The sequence below is a fragment of the Camponotus floridanus genome, unplaced genomic scaffold (genome assembly GCF_003227725.1).
Source record: "Camponotus floridanus strain SB8 unplaced genomic scaffold, Cflo_v7.5 scaffold88, whole genome shotgun sequence".
NCBI lineage: Eukaryota > Metazoa > Arthropoda > Insecta > Hymenoptera > Formicidae > Camponotus > Camponotus floridanus.
Window position 1 is genome coordinate 278,326 of NW_020229858.1, and position 20,045 is coordinate 298,370.

Sequence of the window (20,045 nt, forward strand, 5' to 3'; positions counted from 1 at the left end):
CAAAATTGATTAATTAAAATAATAAAATAATAAAATACAAATAATAATTAATATAAAATAATTAAAATAATAAAATATAATTAAAATAATAAAATTAAAATAATAAAATTAATATTAAAATAATAAAATACTTGATCTAATAAAACTATCGTTCTGTGTTGTAAACATGATATCATTAATACAATGCTTGCTTTAAACACGTCTATTTTATAAAATATAACGATGTACAAAAAAAGTGGCTGCAAGTTACGTTGCGGTCTGTACACAATGGTAGTTATTCAAATTTCGATCTCCTCGTTCCATTTTATTCGGTAGGCCTTTGCATTGCCATGTGAGAGAGGTCGCGAAGGTAGATCGTGAATCGAGATTTCGAGGGAATTCGATGTCGGATCCGACCACGTGGCGGAGCGTAGTCTAAGATCTGCGACGAATTTAAAATTCTAATCTTATGATTTGTGGCGGTCTTTCGATACTTCTGATGGCGACTATACCGGGGATGACTCTATTTAGCTGGACTTTGCACGAAGCCGCCTCCGGAGGCATTTGCGCTCTTGCTCTTTTTGCATTTATTTTTTTCTTGTTAATGATACAAGGATGATTGTGCCACGAGGATTACAACTTGCTTTCAACACTGTATGCCAATGAAAATATAGCATGGATTTTATTATATCATCAGTATCTTATTTATTCAAATGTTATGACTTTTTAATTTTTCAACTTTTCATATTATATGCAAACGTGAACTTTAATTTGCTTTTATGAGACCCGAGATTTTAAATTAAATTAACAATGTAATATATTAAAAAAAAGATGCGCGATGCAACTTTGATTCGATATCAAACACAAGCTGAAAACTATTTATTTTGTAAATCTTAACTAAGCAATTAAGGTCTTGTGATGATTTACGTTGTTACTGTAATAATTAAAAAGCTATAAAAACTATTTCTGTGGCGTTATATGTCTACGGTAAAACATTAATTAAAACGGTAAAATGATAGATGCAAGGAATAAATATATGAAATGCAATATTCGATGCACACAATACATGTTTAAAATTTGTTAGAGAGTGCAATTAACGATTTAAGTTAATTTGGCATAAACAAAACAATTATTAAAAAATTATAAAACAATACGATAAGCAAATTATATAACAATATAATATGCAATTTTGTTTTTCATCTCAACTGCGACTAAACGCGTATCTACAATATTCTCGTATAATAGGAATTAAAAGGAAATAAAAGATAATTGAAATTCGATGAAAAAAATTAAATTGTTAAAAAGATGGCGTTGATTTTATTATCCTCCCACTACAAAATCTGCGCTTTACTTGTAAGAATTTTTTATAAACATTTTAATATTCTGTAATAAACAGACTGTAATATTAAATTATGTCGAAACAAAATAAATAGACTTAAATTCACTTTACATTAATCAGGCTAACAAGTTATGCTTCGCGTAATCGATAATGTTACGTCTCATGTAATTTTCATAATTTCTCACGAAATAATCACCGATTTTTTCTTCATCTCTAAATTTATCGTATATACAATTTTTTCTAACCGACTGCCTTGTCATCATTAATTATTTTTACTGTGCGAAAGGCAAACATGATAAGCAAAGAGCCTATTTTTATGGAAAAGTAGCAACGTCGGGATCGCATAATCTGATATTTTGATCATGTTTACCAGAGGTTTAACTAGCCGGATTATCTTCCGAAGCTACTTTAAATCCTTGGGTGGGAATGTAACTGATGATCCCCTGCACGAGGGGGAATGTGCAAGCATATGTCAGAAGAATAACGTCGAGCCATAGAAAAATAACGTGTGTCGCGCAGCATCATATCAAGGATATGTTGGGGGACGATCGCTCTCTACGGGCCTCCAATTGACTACTATTGTTACACTGTATACTATCTGCGGTACTTTTGACACGAGCTACGAGTCGAGTGATGGGTATCACGTGTCACGTGTACTGTTATTCACGCAGAAAAAAATCATGAAAAAAATGTTTCATATTTTAATAATAATACATATTTATAGTAATTTAGGCTTTCAAAATTTTTTTGTTTTTAGATGTTGCAATTTTGTAATAATCGCACATTTTGACATTTTGTACATTTGCAATATTTCTGCCACAAAATTCCAAAATATGCCGAGAAAAATATTTGTGTAATTATTAATATAATATTCTTACGCAAGAATCTACTAAAAATAAATTATTTACGCATGAGAAAGTATCTCCGATTTTTATCCTGCATTAAAAGTTATTTATAATGAAGGCAGTCTTGCAAATGCTTTTGTTATATTCACGGAAACACATGACGCCAATTTCGATTGTTAATTAGTTACAGTTATGCAAGCATCGCACAACAGTATTAAATTTAATATCAGATATCAAATATCTGTATCCCTTTTTAATGATCGACGCAGTACCAATTAGTTTTAAAATAAACTTGAGATTAATAAATCTTGTTATTGGCAAAGCGGATAAACGCAATAATTCTAATAAACTTGCAATGTTACGCGTATTTCTCTTTCGCCATGCTTTCTTTCTTTTTTCTTTCTATTAATGAAAACATGAGAATTAGTATGTAGTTTTTATTTTGCAAAAAAATGATTTTAAAAATTATGTTAAATTTATATATATATGAGAGCTATTACTATATAATATTATATTATATATTATTTTATTTTATCTTTTTAATTATCGTTTATTCTATTTTGCATACGTATCAATGTATTTTTCATTGTTTAAATGCAATAAGAAAAGATAAAATTTAAGGATAAGTATGTGATAAAATTTTCGCTTAATAGTTAAAAAAAAAGAAAAGAAAAAAAGATAAAAATAAGTATCGCTTTTATTTTCTTTTTGCTCAGATAAACTACTAATTTTCAATGAGTTTTCACTTGTTGGACAAAATCAATCCAAGTGTCATGTATACAAGATTTCGATGATTATTAATGCGTTGTTAATTATTATGAGCAATACACCGTGTCATGTTACAAACAAGATTGGCGCAGTTCTTTCATTATCAATATTTTGTGAAACATATTGAAATATTTTTTACGCGACATGCACTCCCCTCTCTTGGCAAATATAATAATTTACCTGCAAAAAAGAATCGCACGGTAAAGGGTTAATAACGCAAGAAGCCTCGTACGCACAAAGCCCGTCGGAAAGTGCAAGGTAAGAGTGACTCGTTTGATACGCTCTCTTCGTTCAGAGGGGCTGCTGAGCCCATCGTCATGGGAGACGCGTGATGTCGGGGGAGGGGAAGTCGAAGATAGAGGTGAGGCTAATGCGGTGGAATAAGAGAGAAAACAAAAGCCCGAGCCGAGACGAGATCGTGGAGCCGGCATACGCGCCCCGTACTAATTACGAGGAACATTGGCGCGGGCCTTCGGAGAAAATTAAGTAGGCTTAATTAAACCGAGGCCAACAATATATATTTTAATTGAACGTCCACAAAATGTCTTCAATTTCTCCACTCTTAATCTCGCGTTACCTTAACAAGCGTCATGTGTAACCGCGTTGCGTCGTGCTCTAAGTGGTTCACTCATTACTTCCCGTTTCGCTTTAACCGGTCATTCGACCGTCAAATTTTGCCATCGAGATTCACTCGATTTTATTCCAGATTTAAAACAGGCTTAAGATAACACGTACTCTCTCTAAAAATAGAAATCTTAATGCATTACGAAATGACAATGATGCAAACACGTTCAATACACTCAGGATCGGCTCTGTATGTCTTAAAGTCTGCTTGAATGCAATTAATACGTTCCTCTGCTTAATGTAAAGTGTAAAAAAATTTTTAATTATTTATAAATTCCTATAAAATTATATTCCAGTTTTACACACAAGCATAATTTGTTCTCACAAATAAAGAGAACTTGAAACTATTTATTTTATTTTTTTAATTTAAAATGATTGCATAAATTACATTTCTATTGTCCCATACAGTGTATTGCAGCAATATTATTATTATTATTGTTGCAATATTATCGCAATATTGTGGGATAGAATATTACAATTTTTATAAGAAATTCTTACGAGTAAAGTAGATTTTATAATAAAAGAATAATAAAAAAACATTAATTTTTAACGATTTAAATAACATGATAATAATACAATTTCCAAATGAAAAATATTGAATACTCGCAAGCACGACTTGAATTTGTTCTCAACATGTTTGCGCTTCTAGTTATTCTTAAGATAAATTTCTCGTCAATTAAGCACGCCTCATTATCATGTAATATCCTCGTATACCATTCTCTGCCCTATTCCTTCTAGTGTCTACGGATATTAATAATCGAACCGGCTGACACAAGCCACTATGTATAGATATAACCGACAACACGTACATTACGCCCCTATCCCTCATGCGCACAATACGCATACTACCGGGTGGCAATAAATTCATGATCTGCACCCACCATATGTAAATCGAGTAATGTTATTATGGCCAGATTACATGCGGTGATCTCTATCATACTATGTGCATTTCCCACCATAACGATAGGGCGATTTTTTAGCGGGGGCGAGAGGCTTATTAAAAAGCGGGGTGTCGATCGCCCCTCGGGTCCCCACGCAGCTTGAAAAGGGTCGGTGCTTTATTAGTTTATTTATCGTGTGTTGCGTTACTCCAGTCGGTCTGGTCGAAGATTACGTAGATTTTGATTGGCTGCGAACTAAAGCCCACGTAAATCCTACGCGTGTCTCATAAAGATTAATATATCGCGAACGGCGATTGACTTTCGAGATGACGAAGATGTATGATTAGGAGATTGCTAGTTTCTCGATTCGAGAATGAATGAAATCCCTGTCTTATTCCCCAAAAGAATGTATATTTTAATAAATAATAGTTTATTAAAAATAAATAAAAATAAAATTATCATTTTCTTGATACAAAAATAATCAATGTTGAGAATACAAGATATGTGACAATTTATATTTCATATGAAAAAAACATTTTATAAAAATATATAAACATTCTTTAATATAAAAAAATAATAGACATGAAAATTTTGTCATACGAAAATAAAAGTATCATTTGAATTTTAATATTGTACTGTGAATATTTATTTTATCTCATTTTTTTCAAAAGAAACTTATTTTGAAAAATTAATTTTTTAAATCAATTTTTCGCATTAAAAATTCTTCGGATGCAAGAAGACAAAGCGAAGGTGGAAGATAAGACTCAAAGCAGGCCCTTATACAGGGAGGCCTAACAAGGTCCAATACTTTGCCCGTCTTGCAACCAGTAGCAATATATTAAAGTCTAAAGTACGGGGGGCCTTCGCATTGTTGCCGCCTGTCTTCCTGTGTACCTGGCAAACTTTTGTCTCTATCTTCGATATATACGGAAGAACATGTGGTATATCGACTCTTTATTCTTTGATCGATCCTAAAGCGAGCATACACATTCTTTCCTTTTCAAGATAGAATAAAAGAGGATGATAAAACAAACGATAAAAAAATTAATCTACCTGTTCCCTCGCTTCAAAAAATTTACGAATAAGAAAAACTTTTCGTGATCAATAACAAGTATAGTTTTAAATTAAAAAATAACATGAACATAATAATACAAAAATCCCCCAAAATCTCTCAAATATTCTTTCAATCTTTTTTGTTCACTTTAGAATCAATTACATAAAGATATACTGAATTTTCATGTGCATATATAAAAATAAAATAAACAACATAATTTTTTTGGTTATTTTATCTTACACAAGAACAGCGACGACGAAGTATCGCGATTAAAACGCGGTATGATGGCCGATTACTTGAACGGTCGCTTAATGAAGCCATGGCCGCGCGCAATCAGCCGAGGCTCTCGGCATCGAGGATCAAACGCGTGTATTTTGAACACTATACCAGGTAGATCTCGTATCTCGTCCCGATGCAAATTCGGTGAATTCTACAGATGCCTCGCACACTAAAGATCGCGAATTCAGTGCGGGCCAATGAAACAGTCGGAGTGGTTAATTGCGCAAAAGGTCCAAAAGAGACAGCCGATGGTACCTGAACGAGGAGATAGAGAGGAATGACAGAGAAAAAAAAAACAAACCCGAAACAGAAGGAAAAGATCTTGCGGTAGCAATGATGAAAAGATTATTTACAAAATAGCCTGACATTTATGAATATATTAGAGAGATCCATTTTTATATTTCAGCGCAAAATGCGCTCTAAATCATGACAAATAATTATATTATATTTAAACTCTATATTATAAATTAATTAATTTTAAAATTTAAATCAAGAGAAATGTAAAATATCGATTATTAATCGCGATTAATATGAATTCACTATTTATAATATATTTTATTTCTCGTTAAAATTATCCTTTGTATTTATACAAACAAAGCAATTTAATTCAAAAGAAACATTCTAAATTAAATAAAATTAATAATGATTATATAAGCATCAATTATCTATCGCTGATCGTCAAATTATGAAATTTGAAATTTTTGTCATAATTGAAACGCTTCAAAGAATTATGCCTTCGGGCTGAATAAAGCCAAGCAAGAAGAAGCATCGAGAATTACCAACGTTAACTGGCGCGTTACTCATTCCAATACCGACGCGCTGCGCCCATAAAATTTGTTTGCATTCTACCGAAAAAAGAAGCTACCGTGCGGAGAGCGTCGAAGAAATCACGTCGACGAGAGAGGGAGAGAAAGATGTGAGAAGAGAGAGGAGTCGGTAGGGGAAGACAAACGGCGAAAAACAAAGATGAGACCGAAAATGCGCATCGGACCGCGACGGGGGAAGAGCAAAGGCAAGGTGGATACAGGAAAAAAAGGAACAGTGAAGAAAGAAAGGAAGAAAGAGGAGAGGAGGAGATGGAGAACGGTTTCACGAAGAGTCGGGTTGGCTAACGGATGATTTAATTAAGAGAGGCACAAATTACAGGCCCGCTGGATGCTAATGCCCATCCACGCTCGGCTCGGTAGAAGCTCCTTAATTAGACGCTCCTGATTCATTGAGAAATTAAGCTCTGACGGATGATGGCGCGGCTACCAGGCGTTCCCGCGTGGCTTTTTCAGCTTCCACCTCGCGAGTAATAGCCCATAGATAATTTCAGAGCCTCTATTTCTTAATATTACGCGTCTAGTCGAGTCTTTTATGCAAGTCAAAACAATATGATACAATGTATGTACATAATTTTATATCTTATTCACTTGCCTTTAGCTAAAATTGTGTTACTTTGAAAAAGAAATTCAAAAAGTATCAACGCAAGGAAGAAAAATATTCTCACAAATCTTATCCAAGAAACTTTCGTTCCTTTTATTTTTCTAAATAGGATAAGAAGAAGAGAGTTGCAGGGGATAAATCTTGATGCTCACGTTAACAAATGGAGAAAGTCCTTACGAAATCTCGTAAACAAATCTCACGAATTCTATGACGGATTACTTGTTTATGAGATTGATCATATAACTCGGGACGAGATATTCGATATCACGTGTTATTTACGGATCAATTATGATAAAATTGAAGGAGTGACAAATTTACTTTGTTTGTAGTATTCAATAAACATCGAATTTTCGTATTTTTATATAGAATATACGGAAAAATATATTTTTTACGCATAAAGTTTATCTAAAAGAATTTAAGTTAACTAAATATATCATTGTAAATGTTATTAGTTAATAATTCTTTTATATATTTGAAATAATAATATATACAGAGAAATATATTTTTTAACTCAAATTTTTATAAATCCTTTAAGTTAGTAATTACAAAAAAATGACAGATAAGTGATTGTAATTTTATCGAATTTATAATAAAAATATTCAGAAATTTAAAAAAACAAATAAAATAGTCAAAACCATATTTGCATATTATTAAAGAGATATTTAATATTAAATATTTGTCATAATTTTTGTATTTAAACAATTCTGGTAGAAAATGCATTAAAATTAAATTTGTATGTTAATTAAGTTTCAAGTGTAACATGTATTTTTTATGCGCACTCTTCTTATGTGTATATAAATATCAAGCTAAGATCGCGGTACAAACTTTATTACGCGTTTCCTAAAAGCTTGAATCCATTAACTTCGTTATATTTTATCATCGGTTCAGAATCAGCTGATGCGTCACTCTGCGCGTTAATGCGGCTCACGTATTAATTACAATTAAAGTTTAAAGATTTATACTGGTTGCGGTATCGTGAGCTTCATTTAAGAGGAAATATAAATGCACGAACGCGGCTCCATTTACGTTATGGTGCTTCTGTGCTAACGAAAGAGCCGTGCACTTAATAAAACGAAGATATTATGCAGTGTGATTGCCGGACGGTTAAAATGGTTGCGCTACCGTGCAATCGATATAAATTATTTTTTAATTTTAAACGAACCAACCAGTATCTTATATATTCTCGAGTGTATTTCCTCGACCGCAACGATGTTACGGAAACGCGAATTATACAACTTTTTTATTATTTTATTTCCTTTATAATCTGTAAAAAAATATTTGTTGAGATTGAAAAATATTTCTACACCACCATTTATATTCTTATTATTATTTAATCATATATTAAAATTTAAAATAAAAATAATTAAAAATAATATGGAATTTAATGATAAGAAATAAAATAAATTGCAACTTCTTTGATAAAAAATTCGCTGAGATAAAATTCAACGTATAATTTTGAAAAGAAAATGTAGTAAATTTACAATAAAAATACAATGAAATTTAGCATTCAAAATATCGAACGGAAAATTGGCATTAAACGGATTTCCAAGGAAATGGAGCGTATAATCGTTTCTCGTTAGACGCTACAACGGATATTCCGAGGAAGAAAGTCATGCGGAGCTGACCGTAGCAATTCGGTGGCGAGTGCGTTAATTAGTGGGATGCTCACGCGAGCAGGCAATTAAAACAACATCTTCATTATTAGGTGTATATACCGAACTCGATGGTACAACTCTTACGACGAGGAACGACCGAGGTAAAAGTCGGTAGTCCATAAACGGAATAACTCGGCAAAGCCGTGCTACTGCCTCGTTATCGTCGCGTTATCGCGATCGCTGACCAGGATGGGATTACTTAACGCCATTTCCATTCTGCCAGAAGAACAAATATGTTTTCATAATTGGACGAACATTGGCCAAACCGGCTGTACCATGCCAGAAAAGAAACGATCGCCATTTCCGAGAGGGAACGCGCTACGACGCTAATTGTTTAGTTAAACGTTCGCGGATCCCTCGCGCCGGATTTATTTATCGAAATGCGCTAGATAATTAAAGGAGCATGACTAAAGATATGATTATTCAAGCAGATAGTGCATTACAATACGTAAAATGAATTCCACGACAGATTGCATTTCTACCTTAAGATAAATGTCATGCTTCTTAAACTGCCCTCGTATATTTATAAGACACATTTTACTACAATGAAAACTATAATTATCTTTGAATCCTTGTCTTTGAATTTTGAAGTCTCGCAAGAATAAATATTAAATATTAAATATTAAATATGTAATAAATATTAAATATTATTTCTAAACTCTCTTGATTTCTCTACTCAGTTGAATTCCTTTTTCCAAATATTAAAAATACGAACATGACGCAAAAATCTCCTCACATCTACTTAATATTTTTCGGAGAAAGATTCTGGGAGCTTTACGCCGTATATCTCTCCGTAACGATCGCGTCATCTAATAAAATCTCGGGGAATATAATAACGAAAACTGCGAGGTGGCCAAGCCAACCAGACATAGGCTCAAAAGAGACGTAGAAAGGGATGAATATGCCGAATGCGCGGAAAAGGGACGTGGAAGTTAACGACGGCGCGCTCCGCGACCGCGTATATTTTATTATTTAATTTCAGCCGGGGGCAAGGCGTTATGAGACATGAAAAAAGTCTTGGGCGATATTGTAGGTGGATTTCCAGGCGGGAACCCGCCATCCCCTTCCCTCCTCGCCCCTCTCCGTCCAATGTCGCGCGTCCTCCCATCGGGCCCCGCGCTGGCGAACCCCCCTCCCCCTGCCGCCCCTCCCGCTTTGCGCCCCCGCACTGTCGAGCGACCGCCGCGCGCGGTGACATTATTATTCGTTATGAACGGGGTTTACGAGGCCGCAAATCATAGCCATGTTCATATTTCGAACGGCCGCTCTCGTCGTTATTCAGTTTAATGGCGGTGGTATTTGAATTCCCGATCCCGTCCTCTGCTTCTCCCCCTTCCCCTTTGCCGCAGCCACCGCCGACGTCGCCCCCGCGTCTTCTCCGTCCCCTCCCCCCCCTCCTCGCTCGGCGTCTTTCGCCACCCGCCGCCGCCGTCACGTAACGACAATGTTAACTTTATATTGTGCTTTTGACGAGAGGCTCCTAAATATTCTTAATTTCTCCCCGCGCGAATTATTTTATTTAATAAATATGTATAAATAATAGTAAAATGTGTTATTTTTCTTCCAAAACTAAGAGCAAAACTATGAAAAAATTGATACAACTTTGATAAAAAAAATTTTTATTAAATGTGAAAATATCGAAACTAATGCCTTTTTTCTTTCTTATTGAATAAAAACAACATATTCGTAAATTAATAAAAAAACATTTGCATGTCGCGTCCCGGTTTCGGAATCTCGAGGAATCAAATTACAACGCGCTTTTCGAAAGAGAGCCGCAAGGGTTTTCTGGAAAAACAAGCAAGCGCAAAGGTGCCGACGATGGCCGTTAAGTAGTTTTTCTTTCGGCTAGGACCCTCTCGAAATGTTTAGGTACTGTCGCGGAGGATTTTTGCACCTGGTGTCAAGAAAGGATTGAAGCGACACGATGTTTCCTGTTGTCGCTCGGTTCGAATCGATCTAAAACAATCCGGGCTTAACCACCATCGTGACATTTAAGCCGTACAGAGCAACGTGAAGCCACGGATCTGTGGACTTAATTGTCTGCGGAGAGAGAATCAGAATCTATAGATTCTGTAGCTCAAGAAAGTTTCCTCGACTCAAGCATTCAAATTGTGCTAATGTTTTAATTGAGCACGATGAAAATGAAAATTTAACTCAATAAAAAAAGGAAAATAAATAAAAAATAGATATGTATCTGCAAAATGCTTTCTTCTCATATAACATAAATATCGTGTTAAATAGTCTCGTTAAGATTACTCGATAAAATAACGATTATTTGAAACGCCGTAGATCTCGCTCCCGTTTTCGCGCAATCATTAAGGAACCCCAAAGATTCAACGTCACAACACAAGCGACGAGCAATGTTCCGCAGTAAATTCGGAACGTGCGCGTGTCGCCGTGCGAAAATTAAAGACCATAAATCATGCGTGCGTTTCGCATCGGCGGCCCATGAATATTTATGAAAATCATTGCGTCGTTTACAGGCCTATTAATCCGGGGGTTAAAATATTCCAGTCTTCGGTGGTGTTTTATCGGTCGCTGCTTTGCGCGGCAGCTCCGTGCCATCGGGCGGCACGGAGATGAGAGGAAAAGGAAGAGGGCGAGGGGGAGGAGGGCAAGGGGGAAGAAGGACGCCGTTATTAGTCCTATCGATCATCCGACGCGAGAACCGACACCCTTTTTGGACCCTTTACATGCCGCGCGTAGCTCAGCCGATCGCATTTTCTTTCTTGTTTGCGATTGCTCTCGCGATTCATTGTCAATCATTCGTCGTAGGATCAATAATCATCGATACACAATGTTAATTGGTACACGTCAAGCCCATTGTTTTTCTACGCTAACAAACTAATGTTATGGAAAAATCAAATATTTTTTGTTAATTTTTAACTAATACTTTTAATCAATAATTGTTGTGTTTTCTCTTCGGTTTACAATACATTTCTACGTCAAAAGATAATTATTTAATAATTTAGCTAAACATTTAATTATTTAATAATTTAAGTGATATAAAGATATATATAATTTTTATCTAATTGCATTTTATATTCAATTTCAATTTCTCGAAATACGCATGAAATATTTGAATTAAAAAAATTCGTAAATATATATATATTTCAATATAAAAACTTTACGAGTTTTTTTTTATTCAAATATTTCATGCATATTTCGCGAAATTGAATATAAAATGCAATTAAATAAAAATGAAATCATTTAAAATAAAACATCGCAAATTCTTTCAAGCGTGAATTTATAAATAATATTCTGCGGATAGGTAAGATCTTGTTTAATTTCTTTGTTGTTATAATAGAGCGTATCATGAAAGACCGGAGATTTATGGTCATCGATCAACCGGGAAATCACCAATATTTTGGCAACGCGAGGGAAGCTGGGACCACCCATTCCTCGATTTCGAGATCGATCGATCTTTCTTGCTCAAAACACGCAAAGCGCCAGACAGCGTTGGACGACGGTCATAAACCGAGCGACTGTGATACCTTAATGGCTTCCGGGAAAATCTATCGAGAGCGATACAGGACGAATTTCGATGTGCTACGGCGCGTTTTAGCGTAATTCGCCGATTCCTGTGCAAACGCATATTCTGATATTCCGATCGGTTGGCGGCTTGACGCGGTCGAGATCGGACTATGGTCATCCTACCGGGATACACGCCCGTACGGGACTTATCCCCGGGACACAGCATGGATTTCCCTGCGACTGAGCGCTTTTATCCGGCCGCAAGCTCGCGTGTATCGGGAAGGGAAGGGAAGGTAAGCGCGGTGCGTCATGTAAATCCGCGAATACGTACGTGGACGGGTGTACTTGCGTCAAACAATGGCTTTTGTTTCGCGCGAAATGTACGCTGCGAGATAGAGGCTGCGGTTACCGATATATCGAGAATCTTAGATTTTTCATGGTAACGTGCAATGTGGGCTTGAGGGTTACCCTTTTTTTATTTTCGGATTGGTATATATTCTTTAGAATCGCTGAATAAAATTTGTATTAACTTTCAAAAATCAGCATTGCATTCAGAAAGATAATACTGAATATATGTGTATAAAATATCAATAATAAATCAATAATATATAAATAATATTATATACACGCATATAAATAATATTGAATATATATAAATATTTCAATATAAAAAAACTTTAATTTTTGTAATCCAAATATTTCCCGCGTATTTCAAAGCATAGAAATAAAAATTGAATATATAGAATTAAATTGTATATATAGAATTAAATTCGCCTTGTTCTTTATGTCATCCATTGTATCAATGATTTTATGCATGCATTACTGTTATGGCAAACAAATTTTTTTTTATTTATATAAGCATTATTAAATATATTATTATTCTATACACATATTATAATGCTTTACACTTTAATAATAATAAGAAATAATAATAAGAAAATATTCTCTCATCGTGGTTCTATATCGTTCTGTTCATATTATTCTCTATTTTATCAAATTAATAAAGCAGTACTTAATAATATTTAAACATTGAAAAAATTAATTTAAAAAGTTATTCTAATGCATTTTATGTTTTATATGCATTAACATGTTTCACATTTTAATATTTAATAAAGATATTTCTGTAATTTAATTTTTAATAATATTTAAAGAAAACCATGAAGACTCAAAAACAGCGAATAATTTTTTCGCGAACGGATTTAATTCCTACGCTTTGAAATACATAATATAACTTGAAAAAAATCAGACAACTTTATTAATTATTTGGATTATTAATTATTAATATATTAAACATTAGTCTAAATACTTTCACAAATTATCTTCAAAAATAATTTAATTTATATAGTTATATTTAAGTAAATAATTCAATTATATTAATCCGCAAAAAAATTAATCCAATAAAATATCTTTTTAATTATGACATCACGACACAACGATAAGAATATTTATATATATACACATATACATATATACACAAAGTATATAATAATATGTGTAGACTTTAATAAAAGAAATAATCGTACTCACCCGTATTGCTCCTTTGCTGTTTCTATCCTTGTCTTCTGCTTATCTCCTTGTAATGAAACTTGATACGTCCTTCCTGCTGTGTTGCATTCTACGTTTTATTCTTTTCACACACTTTTTCCTATCATTTTCCAAACACATAAGTACGAATTATCCAAGTAATTCGTACATTACACTCTCACTAATTTGCACTTATCCGACACTCGCGATCGAAAATAAAAATACGTAACGCGAAATATAACGAATATATTCAATATTAATATATTTAACGCTCCCGATACTCTCGACACTCCCGATACTTCCGACACTCCCGATACTTCCGACACTCCCGATACTTTCGACACTCCCGATACTTCCTTTTCAATAATTTCTAGCATTTTTACCCTTTTATGCTTCCGCCATTTTCACGTTGTTGATATTGCCGGCATTTTTACACTTCCGAGACTCGTTGAAACAATGTAAAGGCCAACGCGACGCTAATAATAACACGATATATATGTGCACCGTGATTAACGGAATATCATGAATCTATTATACGGCCTCGCACGATTAATACGTTGCCGCGATCGTTCCATGATCTTATTACTACGTCACACAAGTTCGTAATCACGACGCCATTACTCCATATTAGTTCACGGTACAAAGCCCAGATATGTTTATCGAAGGACGAGGCGAGTCACGATTAAACGCACTTGTCAGACACGCACCGATGATCACATGTCACTTGCTTCGATACTTCCGATACTCGTTCTGCGCGAAATTCGCGGTCGACGAGCGAAAAGACGCGAAAAATACGGAGCGATCTGGATCCTCCGTCGAACGATTATCGCGCACGAACAAGAAGAACGAATATAGCTGCGAGATCAAGTGAAGTTGCTACATTCGCGAAATCACGTGACTGCTTTCTTTCGCGCACCTAGGTACTATAACACATTCTTCGGCACAACTGTCGTGCTTTGCATCCCCTCTACCCTGTTCACGCGTCGATGACGTAATTATAACATTTACGCAGACTCACACACCGAGAGACACACCGACCGACCTTGACCTCGGTAACTGAAGCGGTGCGCGGCGTCAAATATACTAGAGTGATTGTTTTCTTTTTTCTTGACAGCGATGTGGCGCGACCGCGATCCGATATCGTGATATAAACAAACGGCTTAGTTCGATTGTAGCCATCGTCCGTGTAACACCTTATCGCTGCTCGACAAGTCGGTCGTGACGTCGTCACTTCAATAGACGCGACGCGAAAATCGACGTTGAAAGACGAGGAGCAATCGATTATGACGCACTAACGATACGTACGAACAGTCTTACGTCACTCTTCGGCACGAACTGTCACACGCGACGCGCGAGAGACACTGAGCGACTCCTACTTGATCTCAGTGAAATTTGCGACTGAAAGTAGCCACGAAATTGAACGCAGAGTAGCCACAACACTTTTTATACTAGAGTAATTAGGTTTGTTCTTTTTACGTACGAGAGAAAGAAAGAGAAAACGAGAAATATAAAGGAACGAACCTCGAAATTGCGAGCATTAGAAATAGTGACGCGTGAAATATGATAAGTAAGTGTCTCTAATCTGCATCTTTTTCTATTGTATATATTAGTATTGTATATATACGATCAATATTTATTGCGTCGAGTTGTGCGTTCGATCTCACAATTCTATTATTATCGTCTTGTCGAGCAGAGGACGAGTCTCGCGTGCGAATGAATGTATCGGAATGTGCCGGGAACAATAACCGTATATAATCGTTCGCGTTTTTTAACCGTCGAAAATTAATTACGCTTATAAATGTGCGTGTATTTTTGATCGATTCGTGTTCGTGTTCTCAGTGAGCCAGGGACGAAGAACGATAAATACATGACATAAATTGGTAAGTAAATTCACTTATCACGCATTATTTATATTTCGATATTATTGTTTATTTATATTTCGATATTATTGTTTAATAATCTCGATTTTATCTATATCTTATTATACATTATATATATTCTTTCATCAATTAATTAAATAAATCAATTTGTCTTTGATCGCGTGTAAAAAGAAATATATAAGATTTAGATAAAAATGTATTTCTTTAATCAAAGGATATATTTTTTCTCGCGCGAGGTATACATATAATAATATATCATTTTTGTTATACGACAATTATGCTCTATGAGACGTAGTGATTGATGTATTATAAAAAACTTTGGAAAATCTAGATATTTTTTTATTCAATGGTCGATCGGTGAATTGTCATGCGATTAGGCTCACTAAATTTTTATGCGCACTAGCGTGCACTTGAGTCGCACTTTTTTTTATATAGATGGCAATAGCAACCGCGTCGACAGAATGATGATGCTCTTTTGAATTATGATCGCAGACATATTTAATTTCGCCAACGCTTTCAAGATTACGGTATATTTTTCGCGTTTTTTCTCATTAATAACAAATTTCATATGCGAACGAGTATCGAAAAGGTTGAAAAGAGTGATGTGCAATTATCAGAATGTATCATAAGTGCGCATAACTTTGTATCGAATGAAATTTTCGACATATGTATCGATCTTTATAACGTCGTGTCGCATCTTGTTAATCTTTACTTAAAAGTTTAAATAATAATAATACAATATCGTATCGCGTATTGACGTTTGTTTAAATAATAATGTCGCGAGGATTGATTTAATGTCGAGTAGCAAATAAGATTGTCGGATGATTACTGCGACATATTAATTACGCTATTTATTTGCGATATTTACGGTTAGTATAAATATTTCCTGTTTATTACAGCGCGTCACATCATTTTCGGAATTTTTCGTTAACAAATTTCGTATTGAAAAATACTGATCTAAATATTTTTATTTTTTTTTCGCAGATATGGACTTGTGATGGAATTTCGCAGGATGGACTCTCACAACTATGGGCTCCTTATGGAATTTCATGGGATAGATGTGGATCAGACTTTTTCATCAGCATCATGGTGAGTTTTACTTGCTCTTATACATTTGTATTCTTTTAAATAGAATCAGTGAATTATCATTGAAAAACAATAAATCACTGATGTGATTTTAGTTGTAAATATAATACTGCTAATTAGTAGAATCTCACTACAAAAATCAATTAATGAATTAGTTGTTTTAATCAGTGATGTTTAGAATATATCATATTAAATATATTAAATATATTAAATATATTAAAATTTTATTATATGCTTATATGTGAGATAAATATATAGCAAGATATATATATTGTTAAGAAGATATCTAAAGGTAAATTTTTAGTCAGAAATTTTGTTCATTTGCAAATGTATCTTAAGGAGAAAAAAATATGTATATTATTCTAAATTAAATTATTCTAAATTATATTATATTGAATTTATATATATAAATATTAATTGTACGTGTTTCATCCTAGATATGTATGTAGATGTTCTCTCAAAAAGTAGCAATTCAAAATAAATAAAAATAACTTTAAAAGTATATCTTGCAAATATGATTACATGATAATAAACATGGAGACTCGAAAATTGTATTTTTGCTGAAGATAAAATACTCATTGTGATTTTTAATAAAATCTCTTGTCATTATTTTTATTAGTAACATTTTCACTGATTCAGTTTAAAAGAGTATACATACATTTATCGATTTTAAGCTTAAACAATTATAAGCCACGCTCCAAATGCATATTTTTTTAATTAACTTAAAATCATCAATGAATTTGCGGATTAAATAAAAAAAATGATAGTTTTGGTTAATTCTATACGGAAAAACATTATCAGATTCGATGTTGGCAATATACAATAGATAGGAATAGGAAAAAATACAATAAATGAAAAGAAGAAACAACATTCTACAGACATTTCCCCTTGCAATAGACTGTTTCTTTCACGAGGATCCGACGAATGTATTTCAAAGTAGGTCCCGCGGGAATATCTCGTCTTTGTGCCGATTTCGAGTATTGCTGCGAAAGACGGAACGTGATCGAGCGCGCGCGAACGCTTAAGAAGGAAGAAAAATCGTTTTATAAATTCCATTCGTTTACCTTTGCATTTCCCTTCTGTCCTACGCTTCCCCTTTCCCCTCAACATCTTCGTCCGAAATGGCCTTTTTCTCGACGAGCGCGAGGACTCGCGCCAATCCAGCCTATTCGCTCGATCCGACGCCACATTTCGCTTTTCGTTATCGCGTCCAATTCCAGCGGAAGATATCCGACCGGCGATAAGAGAGCACGGAATTTAAATAAAACGAATCAATATTCAAATCCGCTGTTCTCTTTCTCGCTAGCTGGTTCCCTAAGCGGTACCCCTTCTCCCTCGCCTTTTTTCTTCCTTATTTATTTTGTTCATCTCTATTTCCTGCCGCACTTCTCCGACTTCGTCGGCCACCTTCGTCTGCTCGGTCTCTTTCTCGTTTGCTCTGATTCCTTATTCATTGGTACAATATCGAAGCGTCTCATTTATTCGCGTCTCTTTGTCGAATCGGGCGATCTCCTTTCCAAACCTTTTCAACCTCTGTACTGATTGGGTTCAAACAGCCCGAATGATTGGTTTTATACTCGGTGAACTGTATTCGTTTCGCTAAAGTCAGAAAAAAATATCAGATAGTCTCTTTTAAAAATAATGGAAAGAATCAAGTATTTAGATAAAATTATCGTTGATAATTTCATCGCAATTATCGTTGATAATTATTACCATTGATAAAACATTGTTGAAATTATCGTTGATTTAGATTTTTTTACGTTTGCGAAAACTGAATTTTTATGGGAATCAATTTAAAAGAAATCTAATATTTGTTTCTGTTTCATCATTGAAATATTTAGTTTTGTAAAAAATTATTATATAAATAATATAAATTATAAATTGAGAATTATAAAAGCTGAAATTGTGTGTGAATTTATGGAAATGTGAATACTCCTTATTTTACTTATTGGAGTTTAATATGAAAAGAGAATAAAAATGTTTTAAATAAACGAATAATTTCGAAATTGTTGCCAAGAGAGAATCTTTTATTAGAATTACACGGTCAATAAGTTTCTATAACATCAAGTATAAATTTTAGCATCATATTCTCTATATCTATAAGAGTTGCGAAAGTTTAAATCTTTCTAGTTTTTATAAAGTGCGGAGAAAATATTCTCGAAAATATTCAAATAAGAATTCGACAAAGAGATATTATATAATTCTTGCTAAAATTTTGGATGAGCTTTAAGATTTATTTCTCACCATTCAGCCTATCTCTACATCTTTCAGCTATTAAATTCTCAGTGAACATATATATTTACATTTATATAGGGTGCTTGTGATCATATTTTACACGAGCACTTATTAAATTTTAAATTATTTCAAGAATAATTGTAAAATGACAACATTCATAATTTCATCATTTAAATTTTAATTAATATTAAATTATTAAACTTGAATCTTTTTGCATAAACTGTCTTAATAGAATATATAAATATTTTTGAGACAGATTTATGCTTCTGCGTTTTTAAGTAAAATATAAACTTTGACGCATAAATGCGAAGAAATTAAATTAATGTATTTAACATAATTTTAAATATTTGTATTTTGTTGAACACGATATATCTTATATATTTGCAAGTATTTCGTAGAAGTCAAGCTTTTTTAATACGTATAATTTCTCCGAGCTTTTCTTCGGGCTCTTCTTCGGCAATTAAGAGTTTTCACGATGGTTTTCATAAAGCCGTAGTAAATCCCGGGAAGACTGTCTAGTTATACTATACTGCAGCGGCCAGGTTGGTAAAGATACCATTCCCTTTCCCCGAGAAAATATTATTTCTTATTCCACCGCGACTTCCATGGGGCGGCATTAGGCGAGCGAAATAATTCTAAAGAAATTTCATAACTGTCGCGTCGACGGACCGCGTTGTTAAAAGAGCTCCTTCAAGTAATAACCAAAGCGAGAAAGGCGGCTTTCCTTATGCCCTTAGAATGAAGAAAGGTTCGAATAAGACGACACGGAGATGTAGCCGTGATTTGTGACGAAACAGATTATACGCCTCATTTTCACTGCTCTGCCTACATCATCTCCTTTCACTTTCAATATACTTGATTATGAATGTTGCATTTTATCACACAGTTTCTGTTTTTAAACAAGCGTACAATTTTTGATTGTATGCTTGTTTCTTATGGTAAAAAATTTTTTTCGACTGAGTGAAAGATCATAAATCACAGTGATAACAAGTTG

At 34.0% G+C, this 20,045-nt stretch overlaps 1 protein-coding gene across 1 annotated transcript in view; it reads right to left on the reverse strand.

Annotated features, from left to right (window-relative positions):
* The window catches only part of LOC105248059 (cysteine-rich hydrophobic domain-containing protein 2), a 161,758-nt gene extending 147,672 nt beyond the window's left edge, over window positions 1-14,086 (reverse strand). The window contains exon 1 of the mRNA XM_011252616.3: window positions 13,854-14,086. The gene's annotated coding sequence lies outside the window, so the exon portion shown is untranslated. The remainder of the gene's footprint in view (window positions 1-13,853) is intronic.
* Window positions 14,087-20,045: the final 5,959 nt, after the last annotated feature.